Source organism: Pleurodeles waltl, chromosome 8 (genome assembly GCF_031143425.1).
Source record: "Pleurodeles waltl isolate 20211129_DDA chromosome 8, aPleWal1.hap1.20221129, whole genome shotgun sequence".
In the NCBI taxonomy this organism is placed as follows: domain Eukaryota; kingdom Metazoa; phylum Chordata; class Amphibia; order Caudata; family Salamandridae; genus Pleurodeles; species Pleurodeles waltl.
The window spans coordinates 1,304,142,478-1,304,163,088 of NC_090447.1; positions in this window are offsets into that span (position 1 = coordinate 1,304,142,478).

A 20,611-nucleotide genomic window follows, 5' to 3' on the forward strand; every position below is an offset into this window, starting at 1 on the left:
ACAGTGATACTCACTGTTGCCATTTGCCCAGGTTGCCCAGGCGGGCCAGAACTATCCTCCACATCTATAGACATCCAGGAGTGTCGTCATCACTGAGGGCTTCATCCAGGGGGGTCGTGGTAGTCTGTTCCATGATCTCTGTGTGCCCAGCGGAAAATCACCTGTTAATGTAAAACGTACATGGTTACTGGTTGTATTGTGACATCAACCTCCAACGGTTTTGTGTTACAGTAAGCAGAGACCTTGGACAAAGTTAAGTTGTAGTTGATCTATTTGTTCAAAGTAACCATGGTATTTGGCGATTTGGCATGACATTTGTGAAGCATGCCAACCCACTTTGACTCAAACAGCTGATAAGATGTGCAAATTAGTTGTACTTTAGAGGATGGCCTGAAAATTACATTTTACCACCAGTGCAGCCAACACAGTGGAGTGTCAAGATATGGCTTTGACCATTTCGAGGCCTAGTTGAGTGGGGTGGAGGCAGACCCAGGACATTCTTAAATTATCATGTGCACGGTGTTATGTTAACGTGTCTGCTGCTGCTACAAATCTGGTGATGCATCTTGAGGCATTAGGAATACTTGTACACACTGGGTAGGGTGCCATTCCTGTACTAAATAGCTTCATCTTGGCATAGCAAGTCAAGATGGGGCTAGCTAGACAGACACATCTCTGATTTGAGCATGATCTGTGCTTGATCACTCCTAGGTGAGTACACTTCAATTGAGATTTCACAAACAGGGGTCTTTGGACAAGTGACTATTAAGCTGATAGTTGGAGTTATAGTAACAGGGCCTGCTGGGAGTTGCAGTCAGGTCACTCTCTGTACTCCCCAATACGTGACAAACGATATCCCCCCAGGTGAGTAAACTTAATTTGTGAGTTGACAACCAGGCGGTTTTGGGCAAGTGAACACTAGGTTGGTGGTTGGAGTTACAGACACAGGGCCTGCTGGGAGTTGCAGTCACGTCACTCTCTCTACTCCCCAATACTTGACAAACTTTATCCCTCCAGGTGAGTAAACTTCATTTGAGAGTTGACAAACAGGGGTCTTTGGATAAGTGAACACTGGGCTGGTGGTTTGAGTTACAGAAACAAGGCTTGCTGGGAGTTGCAGTCAGATCACTTTTTCTACTCCCCAACACTTGATAACTGTTGGATATGACATATCTGTATGCAGGCTGCATTTAGATTTGAGCATACATTTTCATTTTGGGACATACCATTGATCCTGGAATGTGTTTATGTTATTGTGAGATTACCAGGTCCTATTTGGACATGTGGCATGTGATGGGCCTTGGTAACCTTAATGTTGGGTCCAATGATACTCATTGACAGTGATATATCTCAGATCCTCTGGGTATTGAATGTTGGTGAGGTACATGAACAAGACAGTGGCAAAAGTTGAGCGGTCAGCATGCATGACTTTGCATTTTTTGTGATATTTTATGTGTTGTAACTTACCAGACTCCATTCCCCTGGGTATTCCAGTCAAGCCCTCGGGATGCAGGATGACCAATACCTTTTCCTCCCAGGGAAAGAGTTGTAATGGGGCACTGGGAGGACCACCACCAGTCTTTTTGACCTGCAGCTGGTGCCCAGAGACCAGGGAATTAAACTTGCCCCTGAGATCGTTCCACCTCTTCCTAATATCCTCCTTTGTGCACAGGGTAGTGCCTACAGCATTCACTCTGTTGAAGATCCTGTCCCACATTTCCATCTTCCTACTGAGAGGAATATGCTGGAATTGTGCTCCAAACAACTGTAGCTCTACTCTTATTATTTAATTCACCATGACTCTTAACTCATCTTCAGAAAAACTGGGATTTTTTACATGTGACATGGTGGGAATAATAGAGTGACAGGGACTTACTTAACAGGGGATGTGCAATAGGTTGTAAATGGACAAAAGTGTGTGCAGTGTGTTCTATGGGATGTTGGAAAAAGGGGTGCCTAATCTGTGTACTCTACAAAAAAAGGTGCTCGGGCTTCTTTGTCTTCCAGCATAAATGCAAAGAATTGTGGTCGTAGAGGGGTGTGTTTTATAGTGTGTTTTGCAGTTGTGTCCAATTGGCCATTGTGTGTCAGCTGTGTTGTTTTTGAACTCATCCAATGTGTACATGTCTATTATCTTCCAGACTTCGAACCACTGTGGTTGACCGAAACTGGCTGACCACCATGAGGGGACCGCCACACAGGGCCACCTCTAGGGCGGTGCGAGTGGTGCGGTCGCGCTGGGTGCTGACCTGAATTAGGGGCGCTGACCTCAGGGGGGCGTTGTGTTTAGCAATGACTTTCGAAACTTGCTATTTAAAAGCACCTGCTGAAAAGTTCCTTGTGCGTCCAGCCTTCAGGAAACAATTAAAATGTAAAGATACCTCTTGTAATTAACGTTCCTGCTAGGGAGAGAGACAGGAGTATTGTCTAGCGGCAGCTTTGACTTGCCATAAAGTATCGGAGAGGGTTAATATGCCTGCTGCAAAGGACAGAACTATATTTCATGTAAATAGCTGAGTGGATTAGTAAAGCCAGCATTTACAAGTACTTTAAAACAAATGTATGTATTTGGAAGAGGGGCTATGGAGAGATATGGGGTACATTTACCAGGGAGTGGTGAGTGAATCCAAGGAGGTGGTTATGGGGTGGGGGAGCGCCAAAAAAGACTGTTGCACTGGGCACCACTAGCGCTAAGCCATCCCTGTCACCACAGCACCTATGTACTTGTAATATGCTTGGTGGTTTGCCGCAGCGCTGACGAAGCTGGAGGTCGGATCCCCTATATCTAAGCTGCCGTGCTACTTGCGGTATGCATTTTTTGCTTGGCTGTCGACAGTCCTGCCTGTGTAACTAATAATACAGCGGTCTGGGGGACAGCCAGCATGGCGGTCTTTTCAGGACTGCCACCATGGCGGTCTGCCGGTCCAACCCCCAAACTCGTAATCAGGCCCAAAGAGACTAAGGGGCATATTTACAATACCCTAGCTCCTCCTTGGGCTGCATTAGAGTCATTTTTTCGATGCTAAGGAGGGTTCAAGGAGGCCTTTTTCCTGCAAGTATTGCACTACTTTGTAACCACTTGCGCCACATTATGCCTGCACCAGGCATAGTGTATTCAAGGGGGGGCATTCCCCAGTTGGGAGGCCCAGAAAAATGGTGCAGTGAAATTTACGAGACTTCACTGCGCAATTTTTTTTTTTTAACGCCTGACTAAGGCAGGCGTTAAAGTGATGCTCTCATTGTTTCCAGTGGGCCTCCCCACGCATTGCTGGACTAGCTCCATAATTTTTGCCACTAGTCAACCAATGCGCCACAATAGCATACATTTTTTTGAAGCTATTGTGCTAACATGTGCCTTGGTGAGCAGTATTGTAAATATGGCGCTACCATGGTGACGTTAAGGAGTACAGGGGGGGGCGCAAGAAAAGTGGAGCAACATCACTGATGCTCCACTTTCTTGTAAACATGCCCCTCAGTATGAGTATTTTTTTGTCTGTTTGTGTGTAAAACTTCCTGGTGAAATCCAACACACTCCTCACCCTTCCCGACTGAAAGCACCTGCACCTAACCATTTACTACAAAATACATTTATTGGGGGGGTGTAGCACCCTAAACGCCACCCCTGAAGCTACGCCCCTGATACAGCCCTGTCTTCTGAAAATAGCCCAGTCATTCATTACCCGAGAATTCGAGACGCCTATGGGATTCAGAAAGAAGCTCCTGTAAGACGAGCTGGAACTCTCTGGCTTCGCCCGTTTCTAACAGGAGGCAACCAATCTTCTTAATGCCGCGTGGTGTCAGTGACGTCATGAACAGGAAACGAAGAGGCCTGCTGCACTTATTCACTGTGAGATTCTCTGTCAGAAATGTGAAGGCAAACAGTGCCTATACAGGGATATATGATCAGGAGAACTGAAGGCCAAGCAGGTCCCATTTCTTTGAAAGTTGTACGCACGTGTGATGGGTTATCTCCGAGTAGTTGAAGGAGGCCCATTGCTTAGGAATGCAGGTAGCAGACTGCAGGAGAGCAACGCGCAACGAAGCATATAAGTATTCAAGAGTAGCTTTCTGTTTCTCAGTGATGACCTGTTGTAACTACAATCTGCTGACTGGAGGTATTGACCACGTCAGAAAGCCTATCATCAGCAGAAATTTACAGGGACGCAGTCGGCCTCACTCTAAAAGCTATCGTGAGAAACTGGCGTGCCTGTTCGATGCTCACTCAGCAAACAGCCTTCATTAGTTACTGTGTACCAGTAAAGAAAGCTCAGTTAGTGCAATGAGTGGCATGTTATTTATCTCTTTTTATTATTCTGTGGTTAAACTATAGTGTCAACGGAGCAACCAGTGCAAACGGAAACTAATCTGCAATACCAACCGCAGCCAAGTAACAAATTTAAATAAGCATTGGCAATCTCAATTAGTCTCGTCTTTAAAAGGCAAGTGCTGACCTATCGATCTTGCCAATGTTTTTTTGCATTGTCGCTCTGATGCACTTTCATTTGTTTGTTTTTTTAGTTCACTTTTCTTACAGCTATCAACTAAATTGGAGTGCCTCCGTTTAAAAAAAAATTGGCTGCCGGTGTGTCACGGCGCATGCGTGCACCTGCATTGTGACTCATACATGCACATGTTTTGCAATACTTAAACACAGAGGTACATACATGGAACACATCTTTGAATGGTAAGAAAAAGTATTACAAGATGACTGCTTTGCGTGTGCATGTATGTGCATGTATCCCGGCGCATGCACACATATGTGTTTCAAAACATGCACACACATGCCTTGTGGCGCACAGATGGTTGTTTTGGCTTTTTTACTTTACAGTACGAATGCGATTAACAGCTATTTCAGAAAAGGTAAACTAAATATAAAACCTAAAGTAAAAAAGAAGCGATGAGGTGCAAGAATGAGGAATACACTACTTTCAGGATATTTCTATCCACATTCTGTGGGCATACACAAAATCCAGCTAAATACAGTAGCCCTTACCTGAAAAGGCTTCTTTCTATATTTTTTGTATCTATATATGTATGTGTTTGGTGTGTTTGTGTACTGTGTGATGACAATAGCTCTTGTCAGACAGCTAAAGCTTTCTGTAGGTGAGAGCTAGAAATGAGACGTCAGTACCCTTGGAAGATTCTCAGGTAGGACACATATCGTTCTATTGGCACATCAGTGGCAGAAGATGCTTTTCATAAATGTAATCTGCTTTCTTTTTGGTGTACGGGGTTCTTACATTTCTGTAGCACGGTTTATGGGGTAGAATGACACAACGAACACAGTTCCCTTGCATGCCCATTTTAGGTCAAGTGTAAGCGTTCAACCTCAAGTATTATTTAGAATACACCTCTGGGCTTAAATCCACCACCCTGCTTCTCATTTGCTTGTTTCAGTGTCCTTTAAAATTCCTTGCTTGCTAGTGGTCAGTCCTACCTCTTTGTCCCTCCTTTTCTCTTTCGTTCCACCCACAGAGCAGGGACTAAGTACAATATCATTCCGCTTTGTTGTGCTTATCTGTTTGTGGGGGACGTTTTTATCATTTTTTTCCAGCTTGTGTTACACTGTGGGGCTCAGGCCCGTAGCTCCTTGTTTTTTATGCAGCTTTCACCCCTCCCAGTTTCTCTCATGTGCCTTATATTATTTTGTATTTTAGCTCCCATGCTTGGCTTGGAATGGAGAGCTTTAATTTCCTCGTTGACTCTGCCGTAGCTGGAAAAGACGATCTGCTGTCCTCTGATCGGAGCTGCTTGGAGGAGGGTGCTCTGCTGCTTAGTGACTGCAGACGTGGTTTTTGTATCAGCATGATCCCACAAGCCTGCATTTAAAAACACTGAAAATACAACTCACTGTTTATTTAGACAAACTAAATAAACTACGAAAAACAAGAAACAGGCACAACAACATACAGAAAACACTGCAACAGCTGCTTTGGCCCCCACAAGGATATAACTGGCATTGCCTTTTTAGTGGGTCCCTTTAAACTGCCCTCGATCTCTTCATGTTGTCCTTTCTGTCCTCCCTTACCCGCATTGATACAAGCGAGCTCAGCAGGCAGCAGCAGCCATCCATCCCTCCAGTCCTGTCCTCCCAGCTCCTCGTCAACCTAGAGAGAAGGGAAGAATCCCGAACCCACTTCCCTTACCCTGCCCGCTCCTGGTCCCTCAGGTCTGAGCCAGGCAGAGTGAGCACCCTCTCTCCCCATGTTCCACCACACAGGGCAGAGGTGTAGAGGGGGAGCTGGAGAGTACTGCTACAGCTCTTCCCTGGTTAGTAAGACAAGCCTTCTAAATGTGCTTCTTAGAAAGCAAACTCACTGGCTTTGGATAATAAAAATAGCAGTCTTGGGGGTGGAGGGGTTAAGTTGTATTTCCTTTGGCAAATGTCAACAGAACAAGCGTGATTTCTGCCCTCCACATGCCTTGCAGCTACTGCAGCTCTAAATTATTCAAAACAAACCATTACTTAACTTAAAAATATTACTTTGGTTTAATGGAACTGTTCTTTACAGCCTTGTAATTCATCCACTTCAGGCCTGGCACCATTTCCGTTCCTCTCTGTGGAGCAGGGACCAAGCACTGATTATTTTAACTTAATCAGTGCTCGTCTGCTGTTTCCAACATGTTCAAGATACTATTGGGTTTGTTTTAACTTCTACTGGCCCATAAACAGAAGGTTTGTGACTAGCAAAAACATTGCCTGCATAACAAACAAAACAAAATGTTTTGTTTTTTATAGTTAACTTTCTTTTATTTTGCCAAGTCGACTTTTCGCACGTTTCACTCATGTTTTATTTTGTTTTTGCTTGTGGGCACTCTTCTCAAAAGATTATCTTGTTCGAAATGGTGGTGCTTCCATGGTTGAGGCTGAGCTCATGGAATGAGTTTGTCAGCGCCTCAGGCTCGCTTCCTAACACTCGTCATGCCTCCCACTCAACATAGTTGAGCTGTGAGGACTATCTGGACATCCAGTGCATGAGGAATGGGCAATGCAGATCAGAAAGTCTTCATTGCGCTGATGATGCGGTAGCTCAAGCGTTTCCCACTCTGCTACATAATTCCACTCCACGCCAAACCATATAAGTACATTCCACACAACACAATTCAACTCCTGATAAATCTGCGACACATAATTGCACTTCAACCTACATATTTACTCTTCAGGCACCATATTTACACTCCACATATATCCACTCAATTCCGAAACACATAATTACACCCCACAAAAAAATTCAACTTTGCAACATGCCACATAGTTCCACACCATATAATACTACTCCTCGCCATGCATCATATTTCCACTCCACACCATGCCACCTAGAGTCCAAAGCATGTCGCATAATTCCACAGAACACCTCACAATTCCACACCACACAATTGAGTGCCACACAGTTCTACACACAACATAATTACATGCCACATAATATCACCCCATGCCACATAATGCAACTCCACATAATTACACTCTACTTAATACCACATAAGTCCACTCTATGCCACATAGCAACAATCCACTTAAATACACTCCATACCATGCCACATAATTCCAATCAGCACAATTTAACTCAACACCGCACACTTCCATACAAGACAATTCAACTCTACCCATTTCCATTCCATACCACATAATTTGACAACAAACCACATAATTCAACTGAACAACACAATTACACACCACACAACATACATCCAATCCACACCAAATATTTCCACATCATGCCACAGACTTCAGCTGCACACCACTTAAATAAACTTCAATACATGCCACTCCACAACACAAAATACCATTCCACATAATTACACTCCATGACACACAATCCCACTTCACATAATTCCAGTACACACAATACCACATAATTACTATCCACATAATTCCACTGCACCCCATGACACGTAATTCCACTACACAAATCCACACCACACCACACAATTCCACCATGCACAATTCCACAACTAACAATGCCAATCCAAACCACATAATTCCACTCCACATCACATAAATTCACTCCAACCCAAAACTAACCACATGGGTAAAAGACATTGTCAAGGCAACAGCTCTAACTCTCACCAATACATTACAAATGCTTGTTGTCTGCGCAACCAGACAGAGTTCTGCCCCTGTCAGGATGAGCACATTACACATCAGAAGGCTACAGATAAAAATGCATTCAGTTGGAGAGACTTTGGAAGAGGTGTGTTGTCTAATAAACAACAAAAAGAAACACTCACCACTGACTTTGTTCAGTTTGAATCCTAGAGAGTCAGAACAGGCCCTACATTCTTTATAGGTTGATAAAATGAGCTTAGTTAAACTGTGTGATAATGCAGGGGTTAAAGTGGGAGGGATCTTTTTTTTACAGATGTTCAAATTAGTTTATGTGACCCAGAAGGCTCAGTCCCCAGCATTTCTACCATGCGCCCCAGAATATGGTATGTTTCTGTGGACAGGCCCTTCCAGTGTAGATGGGTTCCTCAATTTTCGCTCAGCAGTCCATTCAGTGCACCATTCAGGGAGAGTAGGTAAGGTGGTGGACATCAACTTGGGGGGGATGGCCCTTTTAGCTTCGATGGTAGCCATGCCAGTCAGATAACGGCTATCTCCCACATTGTTTAGGATTCTGAGCAAGGCCTATGCCTGCAACAGCTCAATTGAGCATCCCAGCACCAGGCTCATGGTGTCCATGATCTGCCTCCAGTAGGACGGTGATCAGAGAGCACTGCCAGACCACATGGAAGAAATCTGCATCGGGACACAGACAGCGGGGGCATTAGGGGTGAGGGAGCCAACCCACACTGCATCTTGGGGTGAGGTATGTTGTGAGCAGATAGCTTAGTTGTATGAACCTAATTCTTGAGGATATTGTGATTTGCCAGGGAGGCCTAACGTGTGAGGGTCCAGTCTAAGTCCTCTGAGGGTCCGACCCATTTCTCCTGTTTATTCTGCAGGGATGAAAACCCATCAAGGGTGTGAAGGACTAGTGTGCAGTAGATTTGGGAAATGCCACTTGTCTCAAGTTTCCCCATCAACAGTTTGGGCTTAAGCATGTTGTGTTCAGGGAGTGCCATTATTTGGGCTATGCATGTGTTCAAGTTGTGTCGGAGTTGGAGGTGATGATTAAACTGGGTCTTGAACTGGGCAAACTGAGGGGCATATTTAGGTAAAGTGGCGCTGCACCGAGTGCAGCACCATTTTCCTTGTCCCCTTAGCGCCCCCCCTCCTGCCACCATGTGTGCACCATATCTAAGATACAGTGCTCCATGGTGCAGGGTAGGGGGCAATAGCGTTATTTTTATTGACGCTATTGATGCACTTTGCAGAAGAAGTGTCAAAATATTGGCACTACTCCTGCAGAGTACATAGGGGGCCATTATAAATAATGGAAGCCCTCTTTTAACGCCTGCTTTGAGCAGGCGTTAAATGTGCCGTGAAAAATGATGCAAGGAAACCTGTTAGTTTTCCTTGCGACATTTTTTCAGCCCCCCTAATGGGGAAACGCCCCCTTTGCATAAATTATGCCTGGCGCAGGCATAATGTAGCGCAAAGGGTTACAAAGTGGTGCAATGCATGCATTGTGCCACTTTGTTATATGGAGAAAGGATTTGGGCCTTGTTGGGCCTCATTAGCGTAAAAAAAAATGTTGCGCAAGGTGGCACTTGGGGCTTATAAATATGCCTCTGCAGCTGTAAATTCTGAAAGTAGGAGATATTATTTCCTTGCCAGATAACCTCTATGGTAGTGATGCCAAACCTATCTCCCTTGAACAAGCCAGTGAATTGTACAGTGTGTGCAAGTTACCGACCCGGCCATAAGCAACTTTTCTGTGTCAGGCTTGTTCCCCAGCCCAAATCTCACAGGACAGCACCAGCACCAAAACTCTACCTTCATGATGTTGGGGAGGCATCTTTGGAGTGGGTTATCGTACAGCAATCCCATCAATTTGTCCATGCCCAGGAGTGAGAGTTCAATTTGATATGCCAAGTCATCGCACCCTCCTGTCGGCCAGTCGTTGATAACTCGCACCACTCTATAGGAAAGTCAGATGTCTGCCATGTCCAGCCCTTAGTTGTGAACTGTCTACATCAGTGGTTCTTAACCTATGGTCCAATGACACATGGCGGGTCTGTGAAGCTGAATTGGGGGTCATCCACTGCTTAGAAACTTCAATAATATTAGCAAATTAATACAGTGTATCAAAATAAAGAAGCACAAAGTAAGTTTGAACATTTTAAAATGATCTGTAAGTGTTAATGAATTTGAAAATGGTGCCTAAAAATTAAGTTAGTATTATCAGATTGATTCGTGGGAGAAGCATAAGTGCTTCAAGAATATAGTATGGACCATAATTTGAATTTAGTTAAGCTCGAACCTTCCTATTATTATTTTTTTTTTTACTTTGTGAATTAAATAAATTATTTAATCATTTCTGTATTTGTTTTATGTATGCTTGTTTCTGTATCTTTTGTGCCTTGTTTTGGGGATCCTCGGATTCTAATAATGATCAAGTGGGGGTCCACAGAAGTCCAGGGCTATGCATTGGGGGGGAGTTTAGGGGTGATTGGACCATAAGAAGACGTGGGTTGATGATGACAGATCACTTAAGCAGCTATTTGGGATAGGGAGAAGGAAGTTCTGGAAGACATTAAATAGTGCAAAAGATTTGGTGAAATTGGGCACCCCTGTCTAGTTCCCCTATGAAAGGGAAAGGAGTCTGACAGTATTCTTTTAATCAGTGTCTGTGCCTGGGGCTTGGAGTACAAGAGACAAACATATTGGCGCAGCCCCAGGCCTCATTCCCTTTCTCTACAACATCCGGAGCAGGAAAGACCAATTTACCGAATCAAAAGGTTTTTTTAAATTGAGGAGAAGGTTTGCTAGTGGCTCCCCCAAGCTTCCCATACAGGCCATGGCCACATGTACTCGTCATGTGTAATGGCGTATACCCCAGACCGGTAAGAAGCCACACTGGTCTGGGTGTACTAGCTTGAACAGCACTTGTCCGAGCCTGTTGCCGAGGAGCTTGGTGAATATCTTCCCCTCTGTGTTCATCAAGGAGATGGGTCGATATGAGGCACAACGATTGGGGGGGTGGCCCTGATTAGGGATATCCATAATGGTGTACACACCCATCCCTTTTCTCTGTTGCTTCGGTATATAGGTTGAGTAGGTGGAGAGAGAGCATGTCTGCGTATTTGGGATAATACATGAATGGGAAACCATCTGGGCTTGGTGTCTTTCCCAAGTTTCTTTTGTGTATTGCCTTACCAATCTACTCCATCCTGATCAGACTATCAAAGGTAGCTCGGTCAGTCTGGGAGTGAGATGGGAGCGGAATATAATTGAGTACGGGGCTCTTCAGTTCACTTGCTGGACGCGGCACCTTCACTTATAGTGATTCACAGTATGTGGCAAAGACCGCGGTGATCACAGGAGAAGTACACATTGAGGAGCCGGTCTCATCCAGATTTCAGGTGCAATCTGGGTGGTCACATCCCGGTGTGGTGAATCCATTCTAGTTTCCCACTGGGCAGAGGAGTTAGCTTAGCCTTTGGCTAGTGACCTTTACCCACTTAGCATGCTCTGTTTTATTCTAGTTATTTTATCATTTCTTTCAGTTTTTATCATTGCTTATATTTCATAAGAAATGCTTTGATTTTCATTATCAGTGCCATTCTGTGAAGGCATTATTATTGGCGTCACCATCAGTGATACACGTAGGTTTTGTCATCATGTCCCTTTCTCACTTACGTGTGATAGGAACATCATGCGCACTTGTTAGGGATTGTTTATGCAATTGCTGACACAAGTCTGCCACATTATTAGTTGTTTAGGAACATACCTGCGTCAGGGATCCTACATGATCTGCATTAATACACCTCACACGGTCAAGGTCATTAGAGGGATTTCTTCCAGATGCCTTCTATGCTACATTTCACCTTGCTGCAGAATTCAGCCTTGGTGTCTCCATGGAGTCTGACCTACAGACCTCATTCCAAGGTAACTAGGGTTCCTCATTCCAAGGTAATTAAGGCTGGGGGACGCTTCTCATGACATGGTACTTGCAGATTAGGTTTAGCACACCTAGCTCTCACTAGGGTAGGGCTATCTTTGTTAGTAATTTTATATCTAATGTTTATTGTAAAACGGTGGGGGGTTTTATATTCACAACTCATCTTCACCATTCTGCTCTTATTACTGTTCATTATCCTAATCATTGCAGCACATGCATTTTATCGTAGATTAGTCTTTTTAATAAACCTATTGAAAACTCTCCTGCTTCTCTTTCATTGCCTATGTATGTATGAGACTTGTTGCTAATGAGAGAAAAGGGTAACTTCCATTCCACTATGACTTCCCTGAGAGGTCTTTTCTAGAGTCCATGCGTAAGGCTGTCAGAAATCACCTTTGCTGTCTGAGTTTTGATGAGGTACTACTTGTGAGCTGGGAGAGTTGGACAAACAGTTGCAACTTGTTGTAGGAGTGGGAGTCCAACTACGACATGGCGCCTCCAATGATGGCATTTTGACACTAATTTACGGATATCTTGAGGATCTCTGTCTCACACACAGCAGGAACTCTAAGTACCAACATGCGGAGACGTCCAAGGTCTTAGGGGTATAGTCCTCCCAAGCTGAATAGAGAGCACCAATTAGGCTGTATGCTGTTCAAGCTTGAACCTTTTAAAAGGAATTCTCCCCATTTGGTGTTCCTTCTCTGTACCCATTATTCAATATGGTTTCCGCCAAACACATTTCAGAAAATATCAGACATACATTAACACAACACCTAGTAGCTCATGGCTTAAAAAATGAGGGCTGGGATGTCACATTTATTGTGGAAGCTCATGAAGCTTACCAAACAGAAATATTCTATTCCTGGGTTACCTTTCCTGAGAAAGACGATACAGCACATACATTTCACACATACCAAATAGCAACGGTACAAGGCTTACCAGTATTTAGAGATACTACTTTCTCATCAAGAACATCAAAATGGGTTCAATTGCACACTAACACATGTAATGCACCCATGAGTTTAGATCCCTTAAGTAAGGACGGACCAACGTGGCCCATGTTTGCCACGTACACAACACATCCGGGCATACAGGCAATGCAAAATAGCTGAAGTGTGCACACTTTATAATGAGCTAGTAACCCTTAACAGACAACTGGTACAACTGACTAGGCGGTCCTTGAATACTGCCCCAGCACGGACTGCACCAGCTGGTCACCAATTGGCTGTTACTGGGATTAACCCACAAACAGTACATTCTATCATGGGCAAGGTGCCCACGGAACATGAGAAGAATCTATTCTGGATAGCACAGAAAACTAACCAGCTGGAAGCAGTGTTTCCCCAAGATAAATGTAGAATTCTCACAATGTGCTTGCCATTCGAAATGGTTCCCTCAGTGGATGACTGTGCCACAAGGGCTACAATCTTCGCTTCAATTTACATTACCACTCATGGTACCCTGACACTTGCCAACTTACTGGAAGTGTTAACAGAAATTCAAACTGAGCCCAGGGCTGCTCCAGCCCTAGATTTGGTGGTGAAACTGATGCACAACTTCAACACAGTCTCCTCAATAATGCTCAGTAACTTTAAAAGGGAAGTGTTAGCGTTGGCTATATGCTAGCGGATCAGGGAGATTCCACAGTTGGAACAGGAGCGTCAACTACCAAAAATTATTTCCAAAACCTATACTAGTATAGGACGGTATAGCTTGGGAGTCAATCAGAAGAAGCCTGAAATTCAGAGTACTACTCCTACGGACGGTACTTAACAAGCACAAAGTGAAGACAAGAAGTCAGAGAGCAGACTCTCCACATCTGGAGAGCTCCGAAAGGAGAAATAGGCCCTCATTACAACCCTGGCGGTCGGTGGTAAAGCAGCGGTAAGACGGCCAACAGTCCGGTGGTAAAAAAAATGGGATTACGACCATGGCGGAAACCGCCAACATAGACAGCCACTTTAACACTCCGACCGCCACGGCGGTACAAACAAACAGCATGGGGGTCACCGCCAACAGACAGGTGGAAGACAATGTACCGCCCACCCTATCACAAAACTGCTATCCGCCACCTTTTCCGGGGCGGAACCAACGTAAATAAAAACACGGGGGAAACAGGACTTGGAAGTGGAAACACTCACCTCTACACAACCAACGAGGAACCAGGACGCCATGGAGCCAAAAATCCAAATCCTCCCTGCGATAGTATTCCTGCTCCTCTACCAGGAGCACGATAGACGGCGCCGACAACCATGGTGAGTACTGCACCTACAACACAAGGTTGGGGGGAGCGAAAAGAGAGTGACACACACACACACAACACCCCCACCCCCACCATCACCCACAACAGCACACACACCAATACATGCTGCAACATTACATTTACACCCCCCAACCCACCCCCCGGAGGAACGCAATGACAAAAGGAAATGAGTTGAATGATTGTAATCATGAAAAATCCATTAGTCAAAACTTTATAACAGGGAGTGCAAAGCCACAGTCTCTCAAGTCTCTCCAGTGGGTGCTTTGCCCACTGATTGATCCTGGGGAGTGCAAAGCCACAGTCTCTCAAGTGTCTCTGTGTGTGGTTTGCCCACTGATTTATCCTGGGAAGTGCAAGGACACAGTCTCTCAAGTGGATAACAGTCTCCACTGGTTCTGGAGGGAGCTTTGTGCCCAGAGTGCTTCATCGTGCCAAGGACTGAGGTAGTGGATGCCTTTCTCCACTGGCTCTGGAGGGGGCTTTGTGCCCAGAGTGCATCATCCTGCCAAGGACTGAGGTAGTGGATGTGAATCTCCACTGGTTCTGGAGGGGGCTCTGTGCCAAGAGTGCTTCATCCTGCTAAGGACTGAGGAAGTGGATGGGACCCTCCACTGACGGTGGTGCAACATGCAAGCTGGCCAGGCTCCTGGAACTGACCACCAGCCTCGTACAACTGACCACTGGGGATTGCAGCCATGTCTGCGGTGGTGCCACTGGCTCAGATGTCACGGGGCCACTGGCAGTGCTGGCGGCGGTGTCAGTAGCGGTGGTGGTGGTGGCAGTGTCAGTAGCGGCGGTGGTTGCGGCAGACTCTGTGGCATCGGTGCTGGCGGCGGGCTCTGTGGCATCATTGCTGGAGGTGGGCTCTGTGGAAACGGTGCTGGTGGCGGGCTCTGTGGAAACGGTGTTGGCGGCAGGCTCTGTGGAAGCGTGCTGGTGGCGGGCTCTCTGACTACGGTGCTGGTGGAGGGCTCAGTGTCTGCAGTGCTGGTGGTGGCCTCAGTGTCTGTGGTGCTGACGGCAGGCTCAGTGTCTTGAGTGCTGGTGGCGGTGTCTGTGGCGGCGGTGCAGGTGGGGGTGCTGGTGGCGGTCTTGTCTGCCGTGCAGGTTGGCGTCGACGTGGACCTGCGTTTGATTTTCTTGCACTTCCCCACCTTGGATGGTGGCGCAGCTGTCTTGCCACTTTCCACTTTTGTCTTGCCTGAGTCCTTGGTGGCAGGTGTTTTCGCCTTCTCCCTCTGGGATGTGGGCAACTTTTTCAGTTTTGGAGGTGGCGGAATGTCCTTGCCCTCGCTCCTTGCGACACTGGCAGCCCTGTTGCTTGGCGCACTCCAGAATCCCACTATTGCTGGCACCACTATGCCCGGTGATGTGGTGGCTGAGGTGCTGGGTTGGGACCTGGAAAGGTGGGCCCTAGGGGACGGACGGGGGGGAGAGGTGTAGGGAAGAGGTCAACATTTGATAGGAAAAGCTTATTTGACACACTGGGATGGGTAGATGAAGGGGCTTTGGGAGTGGAGGAAGAGGTAGTGGTTGTAGGAGGTGTTCGTTTGCTGACTTTGAGTGAAGGTGCTTGGGCTGGAGGCTGTTGTGAGTTGGATAGCTGTTGGGTGGGTGTGTGACTGCGTTTGTGTACTTCGGGAGGAGGGCTCACAGACACATTGGGAGAGGACACAGGGGATGTGTGAATGCTATTGGGGCTGGTGAGTGCACGTGAGCGGTGTGTGGTGATGGGTGTGCTGGTGATGGAGGTAGTGGCTGAAGATGTAGTGCATGCAGGTGTGAGTGGAGACGGGACTGGGAGGGAGGAGGAGGACGTGGAGGAGGGGGACACAGCGGAGGCAGTGGATGTTGGTATGTGTGCATGTGTATGATGCTTGTGTGAATGCCTGTGGGATGTGTGGTGCTTATGTTTGCCAGTGCCACCCTTGTGTGTTGAGGTGTGTGCATACTGGTCTGATGGTGTGCTTGGGATAGGCTGAGGTGCAGGGAATGGAGTCTGGGTGGAGGAGATTGGAGGGGGGAGGCTGGACACAGGGACTATGGCTGCCATCAGTGCAGAGGCCAGACCCTGAAATACTCGCTGTTGCGCTGCCTGGCCTGAATGAATGCCCTCCAGGTATGCATTTGTTTGTTGCAACTGCCTCTCTACACCCTGGATGGCATTCAGAATGGTAGACTGCCCAACAGTGAGGGATCTCAGGAGGTCAATAGCCTCCTCACTGAGGGCAGCAGGGCTGACTGGGGCAGGGCCTGAGGTGCCTGGGGCGAAGGAGATGCCCACCCTCCTGGGTGAGTGGCCACGGGACACACGCTGAGGAGCTGCTGGGAGGGCGGTGCTGGTAGGGGGGGTGGCAGCTGTACCTGTTGATGCGGGGGGCACAGAGGGGCCTGCCACCGCAAGGGAGCTCCCATCAGAGGAGGTGTCACTGGTCTCTGCTCCTGTCCCCGCCGTGGACCTCCCCTCACCCTCCGTCCGACTGGTGACTTCAGACTCCGTTGTCTCGCCTTCCATGGCCATGTGGGATGCAGCTCCCTCCTGCCCCGGTGGCACTGCTCCTCCGCCTGATGATGCTAATGCACACACAAGAACAGGGAGACCACAAAAAGGGGGGGGAAGAAAGAAGAAAGACATGTTCAGTGCATGTAATACCGCTACCGTTGGCGGACACCACAGACACAGCAGCCCCCTGCACTATGCCATGCACTGACAGTTCTCTAATTAATCACAGGGATATGGGCTACAAGGCCTATGCCCGATTGCTGCACACATGGAAGTCACAGGAGCCTGACTAGGTGTAGATGTCTCTTACCACTGGTGGGGTTGGGGTGCCACATAGCCTGCCTCACAAAGGGTCCTTACCTACAAAGCTCGCCCTGGCCCAGGGTAACCCACAGCCCACCTCCCCAACCCAGACACCTCCTAATGCGCACAGAGTCAGATGGATGTTACGGTACTCACCCCCTTGTGGCTGCTGTGATGCCCTCATGCGCCCATCCAACTCCGGATACGCCACCGCCAGGATCCGGAACATCAGGGGGGTCATGGTGTGACGGGCACCACTCCCACGTTGGGAGGCCATCCCCAGCTGGGCCTCCGCCATCTTCTTGCTCCAGCGGCGAATGTCCTCCCATCTTTTCCGGCAGTGGGTGCTCTGTCTGTGGTGGACCCCCTGGGTCTGGACGTCCTTGGCGATGGCACGCCAAATATCCTTCTTCTGGTGGGCGATGACCTAGAGGAATAATACAGGGGAAAAGGATGATCTTTAACCGCCCGGACCGTCACAGTCATTGGCCCACGTGCCCACCGCCGGCATACATCGTCATTGGCTCCTGGGACCCATAGGGTCCAATGTTAACCAATGCAGGATTGCGCCACGGTCTTCGACCGCGACGGTGTACAACGCCAGTGCAGTTACCTCATGTTGGAAAATGGGTTATTGATAATGGCAGGAAGGTACCTACACTTAGCAATAGGCCACTGACCTCCACTTAGGTCCAGTTAGGTCTCAGTAAATTAAACCCAGCTCAACCCTTGGTAGCTAGGCAAAGAGCGACAAGGCTTAACTTAGGAGACAGAGTGTAAAGCATTCAAATATCACAAAACAGTAATTAAATAAAACACAGGAAACAGTTTAACAGTCCAAAACCAATAAAAAAAATTGAATATATTTTTATCTTTAAAATGACACAAACACAAATAAAATCGGAAAAGGGGAACCGGAGATATGAATTTTTCAAGAATTATTGTTTTTTAGCGCCTAGAAACAAAAAGCGCCAATCGGGTCATCTGGTTGCACCTCGACCAGGGCAAAGTCAAAGTTTAAGGCCGACCGCGATGGACCCCGGCTCGGCTACAGGCCGCGGGAGGCCTCGGTCAAAAGTTTACCTTCGCACTTAGTCGTTTTTCTGAAGATTTTCTTCAGCGGGACGAACCTGCCAGTCCAATCCGACCACCTGGAACTCTTCTCCAGATACACGTCGTGGGAATCCTCAGTGGAGATTTTTACCTTCGGACTTAGTTGTTTTTTTGAGGTGAAAATCCTTTGACCGGGGTAAACCTGGATCTTGATCCGACGTCCTTGGAGCCCTCCTCGGATACGCTGGCTGGGAGGTCCCGGTCAACTTTGTACGTTCGGACTTAGTCTCCTTTTTGGAGATTTTCTTCAGTGGGACGAACCTGCAAATCAGGCTGGGTCGTGGTTGAGGCAAGCCGGCTAGAGTTGCCGCATCGGGTCGGTCCCTCTATGGAGCTTTTTTTCAAAAGTTCTCTAAACTTCTCCAAACTTCTGGGTCTTCTCCCAGAAGTTCTTTTAAGGTTATTTTGGGGTCCACAGCTCACCCCAAGGGTCCAGAAGCTCTGAGATGATCCTTGGGAGTGTGGACTACCACTGCCAGAATGCACCTGGCGCAAACTCCTGTTTGGCCACTGGACAGTTGTCAGCTGGTCGGTTTCTTCAGAAGTTGGTGCAGGGGACTCTGGTTAGCAATTTTTCACCTGTAGCAAACAGGGAGTTCCTCCTTGAACCAGCTGAAGCCAGTCAAAGTCCTTCTTGTGGTGAAGCCCAAGTGTGCAGCTGGTGCAGTCCTTCAGAGTACAGGTTCCAGGTGCAGGCCAGGGGTCCAGCAGGGCAGTCCTTCTTCTTCTGTAGTTCTTCCTGGTAGGGATGTGGTAGGGAACTGAGGTGTGGGTACAGGTCTGCCAGTTTTATCCTTGGTCCTGGGTGAAAAGCAGGGGGGTCCTGGTTCTCCAATCAGGTGCTGGGTCCTTCCCCCTGTGATGACCACTTCCTGGAAAGTGTGGCAAAAATCAATCCCAGGAGGCAACATTCCTCAAAAATCCATCATGGCTGAAAATGATTTTTGGAGGTTACATCCTGCTGAGCCCACCCACTGGTGTGGCTAAACATCATAAACACACCCCTCTCCTGCCCTCTCCTAATCTAATCAAGGGGGCACCTAGTTGTCTGGGGTTGCAGGATGTGGGGGTGTTGCTGGGTTGCTCCAAATGTCCTTCTCTGCCTTTGCAGACCAGTTTGGCAGCCCCCCCCTTCCTGCCTCACCATCTGCTGAGGGGAGATTCCCTCCCACAGGCCATGTCTTTGTGTGAAGCCAGGCCACTTCACACCTCATCAAGGCAGCCTGGCCAGGCTGCCAGAGGCTGGCCAATCAGAGCACAGCACGTAAAACAATGTGGGGCTGAAATTGGCAACGTTTCAGGTAAAGTTTAAAACTCTTTACCTGAACAAGTTATATTAAATCCAACAACTGGAAGTTGTGGGATTTATGATAACAATTAATTTCATACCAAACTCTTGGTATCCATTACTTAAGGGGACTTTTAAAATTAAAATAAAGTCTCCCCAATCTAGCCTATGGAGGCCATTCACCACAATGAGGGAAACACTAATTTGGCTGTTTTTACCTCACCAGGGCTTATACAACTATTGCTTAAGGTCCCTGCTTATAGTTACCTGGCACCCAGCCCTAGGGGCACATAGGGCACACCTTAGGGGAGACTTATATGTAAAAATAAGGTAGTTTAAGACTTTGGAACTACTTTTAATTCCAAAGTCGAATTTGCATATAACTTTAATTTAAAAGCAGCCAGCAAGGCAGGCCTGCCTTTAAAATGACACTGGGCGCCTTAGCAGTGCACCTATGGGTGCATTACCTATGCTGTGGTACCTAAACCTACATGCCCTACCATATACTAGGGACTTATAGGTAGGTTGACTTGGCCAATTATAAATAGCCTTATTTGCATATTGATTTTACACAGAGCACAGGCCCTGGGACTGGTTAGCAGTACCCAGGGCTCCATTAGAGTCAGAAAAACAACAGCAAAAAGTGGAAAATGGGGGCAAAAAGTTAGGGAGCCTCTGCAATCAGCCCTGTTTTCTCACACAAGCCCTCCCCAGCCCACACGCCCAGGAGACTCAGCCCAACCCTGGGAGAGTCTTCCTGGCTTGCCAGGCGAGGAAGACAGTGAAGAGAACAGGCTGTCCATTTGCAGGGCCTACTCTGCCTACATCCTCCTGCCATGGTCACTCCCTCTGGGTAGTGAATCCATCCCAACAGTTAAAGGACCCATCTCAAACTGAAACTTCCCTCTAGGGGGGTCTTCCTCCTCTCTCTCTGCCAACTTCGGTAGTGAGGTGCCCACCTCTCCTACTCCTAACTTTGCTAGGGCAACACCTAGCTTACCCAAAGAGGTCACCCAACACTTGAGCAACCCCACCAGGACCAACAGGGTCAGGGGGCCTACTTTGCTTTTGGCCCTGGGGTCTGCCCCCCAGGCTAAGTGCAGTACTGCCAGGAAGGCTGGCACCCAGCA